This window comes from Suricata suricatta, chromosome 7, assembly GCF_006229205.1.
Source record: "Suricata suricatta isolate VVHF042 chromosome 7, meerkat_22Aug2017_6uvM2_HiC, whole genome shotgun sequence".
In the NCBI taxonomy this organism is placed as follows: domain Eukaryota; kingdom Metazoa; phylum Chordata; class Mammalia; order Carnivora; family Herpestidae; genus Suricata; species Suricata suricatta.
Genome location: NC_043706.1, coordinates 48,879,346 through 48,889,600, shown reverse-complemented (window position 1 = coordinate 48,889,600; position 10,255 = coordinate 48,879,346).

Below are 10,255 nucleotides of genomic sequence, written 5' to 3'. Positions count from 1 at the left end.
TCTATTATAATGAATTTAAATAGTCCCTATTAGTAGACATTTAGATTTGGTTGAATCTACTTAATTTTTTGTCCAAGTGCATAAGACTTATGTGTTCAGTTTAGCAGAGTTCTAAAGCAAATGCTTATATAAGCACTACCCAGGCCAAGAAATAGAACTTTCTGCCGGTTCAGTAAATCAGGGCCGCTGCTTGCAGTACCCCGTCTCACCCACTCCTGATCCTAAAGCCCTTCCTGCATCCTGAAGGTAATTGCCAGACTGACTTTTTGTATGTTTACTACCTTTGCATATACAATTAAACAATAGTTTGGTTTCGCCTTTGCAGGCGGGTGGGGTGGGGCTTAACAAATTCAATCATATGGGAGACTGTAAAAAAGAGTATTAAAATATATATACAGAAGAGTGCACAAATCATAGTCTATGGCTCAACAAATTTTCATAAGCACACACCAGTCTAACCATCACTTGGTCAGCATATATTCTGCTCAACATTGTGTCCATAATATTCAGATTGTTGTGTGTAGTTGTGGCTGGTTATTTTCACTGTGACACTTATTTTTTTTCTTTTTGGAAGTTTTAGTTTTTTAAAGTTCTTAAGTTTATTTATTTTGAGAGAGAGCACAAGCAAGTGAGGGGCACAATCAGGTGAGAAAAGGAGAGACAGAATGCCAAACAGGCTCTGCGCCGTGAGCACAGAGCCTGATTTGTATCTTGAAACTACAAACCATGAGTTCATGATCTGAGCTGAGATCAAGAGTCAGACAGTTAGCCAAATGAACCACCCAGGTGCCCCGCGTTTTTTTTCTTTTAAGTTTGTTCATTTAAGAAATCTCTATACACAACATGGGGCTCAAACTCGACCCTAAGATCAAGAGCCACATGCTGAACCAACCAGGTGCTCCTCTGTTTTTTTTCTCACCCAAAATGTCTTTTTCTCATGCTCTAAAATAAGGTGTCTCGGCTTGCTAAAAATTTTGGCTCAAAATTCTTCAGAAAAGTGGTGTGTCATGAAATTCAGCTCCTCTCTGATTTCCAGGAGTTTACATCTCCTGATCCTGTATGGTCCTTGAGTATATACAACCACTGGATCTGAGAGTTTGAACTAAGTTTAAAGGTCACTTGTGCAAATATCTGAAGAGACATGAGTCTCTCTTACTATTTCCCAAACAGAGGTTTATCCAGCATGTTTTTATTGCTTTGCACAGAAGAGAGGTTCTTTTCTTTAGAAAACCACAATAGACTTAAAACGCACTTTAATGTACCTTGGAAGTTCCGATTTTCCTTGCTTTTCAAAGGGAATTCTTACTGTTACACCTCTGAGAGCAGGGATGGGGTAGATTAGTGTGTAGATTTTTTAACTTTTTCTTTAATTGGGATATAACTGACCTTACCATATTCGCTTTAGCTATACAACATAATGGTTTGGTATTTGTATGTATTGCGAAATGATCACCACAGTAAGTCAACATCCATCATCACACAGGGTTACAAGTTTTTTCTTGTGATGAGAAGTAAAAAGATCTACTCTCTTAGCAATTTGCAAATATATACAGTTTTATTTCATCTTCTCTGTATGTTTACTTTAGCAGAAACTGCCAAACAGTTTTTACAAATTGGCTGTATTATTTTGCATTCTTACCAGTAATATGTGGGAGTTCCAGTTGCTTCTTGACCCAGTCTTTTAAATTTTAGTCATTCTAGTAGGTAGGTAGTGCTATTTCAGTGTGGTCTTAATTTGCATTTTCCCTGATGATGAATGATGTTGAACTTCTTTTAGTATGCTTATTTGCCATTTGTATGTCTTCTTTGGTAAAAGTGTCTATTCAAAACTTTTGTCCACTTCTTTTTTTAATGTTTATTTATTTTTGAGAGAGAGAGAGAGAGAGAGAGAGAGAGAGAGAGAGACAGTGCGAGTGGGGGAGGGGCAGAGAGAGAGGGAGACACAGAACTGAAGAGACTCCAGGCATCACAGAGCCTGACGTGGGGATCAAACTCATGGACTGCGAGATCATGACCTGAGCTGAAGTTGGACACTTAACCGACTGAGTCACCCAGGTGCCCCTGTCCACTTCTTTATTGGGTTGATTTCCCAATAAAACATTGTAAGAGTTATATATTCTGGTTATAAGACTCTTATTAGATATAACTTTTACAGATTTTTTTTTTGACTGAGGGAGAATCCCATGGGGCAGAGAAAGAGAAGCAGGGCTCACCTGGGACTTGTGTTATACCTGAAGTGGGGTGAGCTCACCTCATGTGGGATCGAACTCACGAACTGTGACATCATGACCTGAGCCAAAGTCAGAGGCTCAACAACTGAGCCACCCAGGCTCCCCAGATATTTCCTTTATATCTTTTGGATAAAAGTCTATAATTGGATATGTTTTGCACGTTTTCCCCTCAGTTATTGTGTCTTATCAAATTCAAGACCACAAAGATGTTCTCTTCTTTTCAGTTGGAAATTTTATTTTTCAGCTCTTAAATCTAGGTCACTGCTCCATTTCTAGCTAATAGTATGAGGTAAGCATTGAGCTTCATTTTATTTTGCACATGGATGTAAAATGGCTTCATCACCATTTATTGAATCAAATTTTAATTATGATCTTTGGTTAAATGAAAATTCACAACTTCTGCTTGTGCAACTATGGTTACAGGTAGGCCATTTGGTGTACTGTAATCATATTTCCCTTCTTAGACAAAGATTGTTTACCTTGGAGTTAATAATTGTCTCCTTTTTTGATGGGTTTTCTAGATAACAATAGTTTATCCTCAAACACTGTCCAAGCTATACAAGTTGTTTTCTTTTTTTTTAGTTTATTTATTTATTTATTTTGAGAGAGTGAGTGGGGGAGGGGCAAAGAGATAATCACAAGCAGGTTTCCCACTGCCAGCATGGAGCCCAATACTAAGCTCAAACTCATGAAATGTGAAATCATGACCTGAACCAAAATCAAGAGTTGGACACTCAACTGACTAAGCCACTAAGATGCCCCTAGTCCTTCTCTTTATAGTAACTCATCTTTTTCTTTTTTTTTTTTAAGTTTGTTTATTCATCTTTGGAAGAGAGTACAAGTGGGGAAGAGGCAGAGATAGGGAGAGACAGAATCCCAAGCAGGATCCACGCTATTAGCACAGAGACCAATAAGGGTCTTGAAGTCACAAACCATGAGATAATGACCTGAGCTGAAATCAAGAGTCAGATGCTCTACCAAGTGAGCCACCCAGGTATCCCCTCATATTTTTCTTGAAGACAATCCTCCTAGAACCTTCCATCTCTCCTCAACTGTGGACAGACTATGCAGTAACCCTGGTGTTCTGTGCTTCTGTTTCTCTTTACCGTCATCTTTGGACTTTCTTCTCTTTTCTGTAAGATTCCACATCTTTCTCATTCTTGGTATAATTCCTCATTTGGTGGAGCACATGCTCCACTAGTTTCCTATGAAAAGATGGATGCAAGATAGCTTTTGAACTCTCGGACATTTGAAAATGTATTAATTCTATTCACATATTTCACTGAGGCTTTAGCTGAGAATAGAAGTCTAGGTTGTGGGTACCTGGGTGACTCAGTGTGTTAAGTGTCTGACTCTTGATTTTGGCTCAGGTCATGATCCTGCACTTTGTGAGATCGAACCCTGAGTCAGATTCTGCCCTGACAGCAGGTCGTGATCCTGCATTTTGTGAGATTGAGCCCTGAGTCAGGCTCTGTGCTGACAGCATGGAGCCTTACTGAGTTCAGTTCTGGGGCATGTTCTTACATTTAAAAAGATCATAAGTTTCTTTTTTTTCTTTTTCTGGTTCTCTTTTTGAAACTTCTTTTAGTTGGGTATTATAGCCAACAGATGTCATTGTCACCTACTCATGTACTTGCCCTGGGCACAGTACTTGTGCTGGCCGCTCTGCTGTGCAACATCACATCGACTATGTTTACTGGGCATTGACCAATTGCAAGAACCATATACTTGGGCCTATAGAAAGTTACAAGATGTAATAATTAATCAAAGGAATAAAAACCTATTGAGGTCAAGATAAAATGCAAATAGAAAAATATAAAAGGCAAGTAAAGTGGAAGCATAGATATTAACAATTACTATAGCCCTAATATTTACTTTTAATATTGTCATACTTCATTTGTGTAATTAGTAAATATCCTGTCACCTGTAATAATACCAGGCTCCTAACAATGGCTTAGAATGGCTCAAATGTAAAGAAATGTCCAAGGCCAATCAAACTCAATGATCAAGACTATAATTCTGACTCTGATAAATATATAATAAGAACAAAGTGTCCAGAGTAGGAACTAGTTCTACCACTTTTGTTTTGTATAAAAACAAAATCATTTTTCATTGAGTTCAGAGTGGCAGACCAAATTTATGCCTTTGCCAGCCCTTCTTGAGATCTCCCTCAATGTCAATAGTGAAGTACAAAAAAAGGAATGCACTTATAAGCCAAGAGAACATAAGGGAGATTAAAAGTGCATAGGAAAGAAAAAGTGTGGAAGAACGGTCAACACATTTCTGGGAGATGGGAAATAGATGGAGGGCATATGGACCCGTGCAGTGAGGAGGTGTGACAGTGGAATAGAGGTGGGGCTCTGGAGAGGCTGTGGGCTTCAGGTCACCGAGCTGGAGAGTAGGAATGGGAAGGGTGGGGGCCCCCAATATGGACCAACCCTAGAAAGACTTTTTATAGATCAGCTGCTACTAGTCAGACCCTCTCCCTGTGGGCGTTCATCCAAACATGTATCCTAGGAATTAAAAAACTAAAAACAAAATAAACATAAAATTAAGACCTGTCTCAAAAGAAGTTCTGGACTGTTCTAGGAAGTACTAAGGCTTCTATGAGGGTGATTGTTCCCCAAAATAACACAGCTCTCATTCTTGTCTTTTGGGGGCCAAGGTCTAAGGTAAAAACTTTGTTATTACATGATTTTTATGATGGGAACTTAAACCCGCAGATAAGGAAAGATAGCCCTTGACTGCTGTGTGGTCCTGCAATGAGCTATTTACGTAGATACAGTACTGTAAACATTAGTTCTTGAGTTCCAACTTTTAAAATCAACCAAAGACAAAAATAATACAGAAGACCTCATAAAAATTACAGCACAGAACATAGCTTTTGCAGAGGTAAAGGTGTAGTTGACAGATGGCAAAGGGGTGAAAGTGATGGAGAATTGAGGTAGGGTCCCTTCTATGCTTGTGTGGAAGGAAATCACCAGAAACCAACCACCATTGATAGGATAATAAACAAATAGTGGTTTAATGTGTTATTTCAGGCTTCCAAGATATCTAGTAGCAGCATTGAAGAATAATCCTATAACAGCATATGACAGAAGAATCATGAAAAGTAAAGAAGGGAGGGAGAGGAGTGGCCATGACTAGATAAACTAAGAAGCAGAAGAATAAGAACAGGATTTAATTTTTTTAATGTTTATTCTTTGAAAGAGACAGAGAGACAAAGCATGAGTGGGGGAAGGGCAGAGAGGCAGACATAGAATCCAAAGTAGGCTCCAGGATCCTAGCTGTCAGTGCAGAGCCCAACGTGGGCTTGAACTCACGGACCATGAGATCATGACTTGAGCCACCCAGGTGCCCCCGTCACAAGTACTTTTGATCGGCTTCTATTCATCGTACATGACTAATAATTGTGTTTCTGACATGAGCGCTAACAGCTGTGCACCTAGTCTGCATCTTCCTACTGCGGAATATACTAGCTGGTTCTAAAGATATAAAGTAACCCTCCATTTGGGGAGTGCTTTCCTGTGTCTTCATAGATAAGATTCAATCAGGAACTGGGCAAATGTGAGCTCAAAGAGCCAGGGGAGAAGACATCCCTGGCCCAATCAGTGGAGTGAAAGGGAGTGAGGGCAGTCTGTAGGTAGCCTTGACTCCAGAGGGTGCTGTAAAGGCCATTGCTTGTGTTTTGTCAGCCAGCCCCTACCAGTAGGGGTCAAAGTTAAACTGACCCCTGGACGTCAGAGCCTTACTGGAGGGTGAAGATGACTAACTACCTTGGTGGCCAAGTGCTTTTAAACTCACAAATGAGTGAGACAGGGAAACCTTCAAAAGGGGGCTTAGGGGTGGGTTGTGAGAGATTAATAATTGCATGTGGTGACTGAGGAAAAAGGACAAATTTCAAAAAGCAGAACCAACTCCTATGCTTCATTCTGATGTTCGAAACAATAACTGTGTAGCTTCTGGCCAGAATCCCTCCCTCAGAATTGAGGTGTTGTTTTATGAGAAGAGCAGAGGTGATGGGTGATATCACTTGGGTGATGACAGTGGTTTATTCTCCCCTGCAAATATGTTTACATGGAGGCCGTGTCCACAACAGTTTTGCCTTGACCAGGAGAGAAGAAATATACCCTGCATGTTCCTTTCCCTAGCTAGTTTTTGCCCTGGTAGGAAAAGAATATTTTGGAAATCTAAACATCCTCTGCTAAGCCTTGGGGGCTTTCGTTTCTTTTTTAATCTGACAGAGAGACCTAATGTTTCTTTTGTTATAAAATGAGATACAGCAATTGCACAGGAAGCAGGAGACCCAGGGTTCTTGGCGCTGGTGCAGGGTGAGAGAGAACAGGCTGGGGGCTCTTCACGCTCCTGCGTAACTTCATGCCAGCGGTTCTCTTGTGCACACAGCAGGAACAGAGCAAATAGCTTGTATCTAGCTTGCTATCAGCTGAAGCTCTTCGGCACTTGGCAGATCTTCCCGGGACTGTCCTTTCCCCACCTCTTGGGGCCTGTTTGGCTTTGCTCTGGTTATGAGGGAGATGGAGAACATCCCTTGGAGAAACAGAAGTGCATGAGCTGTTAAAACTCCATTCTGAGACGTGGCAAGTTTTCATAAAGCCTGGGGAAAGGAGGTCAAATACTCATTGTGCCAAATGCTTTCTGTACATTACCTTAATCCTCAAAATGATGATGTAGAAAGTTCCTAACTGTCTTCATTTCACAAAGAAGAAAACTGAGCTCCAAGATGTTAAATAACTTCGAAGGATACCCAGAGGTAGTACAAAGTAAGGGTTAGTTAAGAGCATGAGTCTTGGCTGAGGGTGGATCAGGAAGAGGTTGGTCAAAGGGGATAAATTTGCCGTTAGAAGATGAGTAAGTAAAAAAAAAAAAAAAAAAAAAAAAAAAAGGTGAATAAGTCTGGGATCTCATGTACCGCATCACATACTTGAATATTGCGAAGAGACTAGATCTTAAATGTTCTCATCACAAAAAAGAAATAAGTATGTGACTTGATGGAGCTGTTGATGGTCATTTTATTGCAATATGTAAGTATGAAACCAACACTTTAGTGGAGGTAGTCTTTTCACTGTGTACCTTTATTCCTCTGGGTGTTTTGAACCATGTGAGTGTATTTCCTTTTTACATTCATGTCCAAGTCCGCTTTTCATAAGCACGAAACTTTTATTCAGTCCCTTAGATCCAGTCTGAGTATGTCTTTGAAGGTTCAAGAACCTTCTCATGGTGCCTGGGGTGGCTTAGTTGGTTAAGCATCCGACTCTTGATCTCAGCTCAGGTCTTGATCTCAGAGTTGTGAGATCTGCATCAGGCTCCACATTGGGCGTAAAGCCTAGCGCACACACACCCACACCCACACCCACCCACCCACACACACACACACACACACACACAAAAGCAAGCTTTGTATTTTGGGGGCACCTGAGTGGCTCAGCTGGTTGAAACCCTGACTTTTGGTCTCAGTCCAGGTCTTGATCTCAGGATTGCGAGTTCAAGCCTTGCGTTAGGCTCCATGCTGGGTGTGGAGCCTACTTTTTAAAAAAGAAAGAAATAAGGACCTTTTCACAAGGCTTCACCTCTGTGGAAACCACTCTGTCTCTCTGCTAAAGGGTCTGAGTAAGTTATCCTCATATGATTTTAGGTCTACATTCTAGCAGGGCTTTTGAGAGACAATGATTGGACCAGACCTGACTCAAATGATGGGAAGTGTACTTTGGCAGGATGATGGGAAAATACTCTACAACTGGTGTGTGCTGTTTGAATCCACTTCAATCTATAGTCGATCATTTTGGTGCTGCTTGTTTTATAGTTAGTTCACATTTACTGAGCAGCCACTCTGTGCCACCTTCTGTTTGAAGCGCTCTGGATTCATTTACCGATTTAAGGTACAAGCACACCACGGAGCCAGTGCTATCACTGTCATCTCGTAAGTGACAGACCATGGTTCTGAAAGCAGTGACTTTTCCAGGGGCACTTAGTTTATCGCTTCAGGGAGCCAGGGTTTGAGCCCAGGCAGTTCTGCTCCTGAGCCTGTGCTCTCAACCCACCCACAGCATTTGCCTCTGCCTCTGCCTCACCATGCTCTGTGATGTTCAAAACCAGTGGAAGGAGGGAAAATGGCCAGTGGAGTCAAGGAGGGGGCGCTCCCAGCAGTGCCCCTGAGTGGAGGGCTTGAAGGGGAAGGCTGATTTAAGAAGGGAAAATTCACTCCCCACCAGTCGGGAAACACCACCCCAGAAAAGTCTACATGTTCAACAAACCCCAACTAACTCATCCGAAATGGAAAAAGGATGAACCAACCTAGTTCTGACAAAAATGGTCTCAGTGAAATAGAAATTATCAATGTTTACTTCCTTGAAGACTTTTTTAAGCTCAGAAAAGCATATGCCACATGATGGCTTTAACTAGCGAGCTGAGATTCACTAAAAATCAAGCTTACCCAAATGTACTTTCCCAAAAAAGAGAGGTGTGTGGGTAATATTCCTAGAGCTTCCTAACTGTCCTGAATTGGAAAGTCCAGGGTCAGAGAGCCAAAGAGCTTTGCTGAAGGCCCGTGAAAGGTGGTCACAAGGCCCCAAACAAAACCACGCCTTCCCAAATTGTGAATGCTGTCCTAGAAGCAGCATGTCAGGGTTCTGGCTTACCTGACACCCTTGTGTGAATCACATGAACACACACTGTTCTCTGGCCTGTGAGCATAAATGTCACCATGTTAACATGACAGTCACCTCAACTCTACAGAGTTGTATGGGGTTTTTTATATCATATTCTAATATTTGTGAAATCAGGTCGTATCTATTTATGTAGACATTTTACATAGTAGTGTTTATCTTTTTTTTAATCTCCCCAAAAACCTGTCATTAAAGCAGTGGCTCTTTTTGCAATAAATAGCACCGAGACGTTAAGAATCTGGGCAGACTCCATTCTCAACAGCTCGCAGTCCATATGGGTTCCCAGCAGAAGTGCAATCCGGAGTGGAATTCCTTTTTCCATGTGTTCTGGGAGTCCCTAGGCACTGCGTGACAGGTATGACCCAGGCAGGCCTTAGGATCACGGCGGGGGGTCAGTCTGTCCTGAAGTACACTGCACTTGCTACGGTGGGGGGCTGGGGGGCATCTGCAGGACAGGCAGGCCCCAGTTTCTGGCTCCTGGCACCTTCTTCTGGCTGCTGCTGTGCTCCGTGCTTCTCAGCCCGTCCACACTGAGCTGTTTGCCGGGATGCAACCTGCCCTCAACCTTTCATCCCGTCATGGCGTGGAGCATCGATGGGCTCTTCGCCAGCCTCACACCTGCTCTGGCTTTCCGCCATCCCACTCCTGGCACACAACTCCTCCCAGGGGCATCCCACTGGGGTTGTGCATGCTGGGCTGAAGACCAGTTGCTGGCCAGGATGATGGGCGGTGGGCGCTGCCCCCTGACCATAGTTTCTCCAGAACCTGGGACTTGGTGCTGAGTCTGGCCTTTCTGCGTGAATCCCCCTAATCCTTAGCAGTCATGATTCGTTCCCTAGGACCCCCACTGTTCTTCCCTGCAGGCTTGCTTCTAAGAAGCCTCCCTCCCCACCCTCCTCAATCCTCTCAGCCATATCTGAATATACCTGCATCGCAGCCATGGAAGGGTCCAAGTTCATTCTCACTGAGCTCCTGACCCACTTCAAGAGTTCCTTGGCTCACGAAGCAGGAGCAAACCATAAAAACATGCCATGTTTGCAAGGGTATTATAAGCAAGAAACTCTTTGATGCTCTCTCTTTGGCTTCTGGTTCTGGCTAAGACATCATCACAACAGCAATGAGCCCTGGGCAGCTTGCTCTGGGCTACCGACCCCGAAAAATACCTCTGGGGAACTCATGAAGTGTCCATGAAGATTAAGACCTCCAGACTCACCTCAAAATACAGCATGTTTTAGGGAGTCAGCCAGGGAAGTGACAAGGTCAGGTGAAAGGAACAGATAAAGAGGGAGGATCGAGCTGACCCAGAGGTCTCCTTCACTGCTGACTTGGGACTGTGGGGTC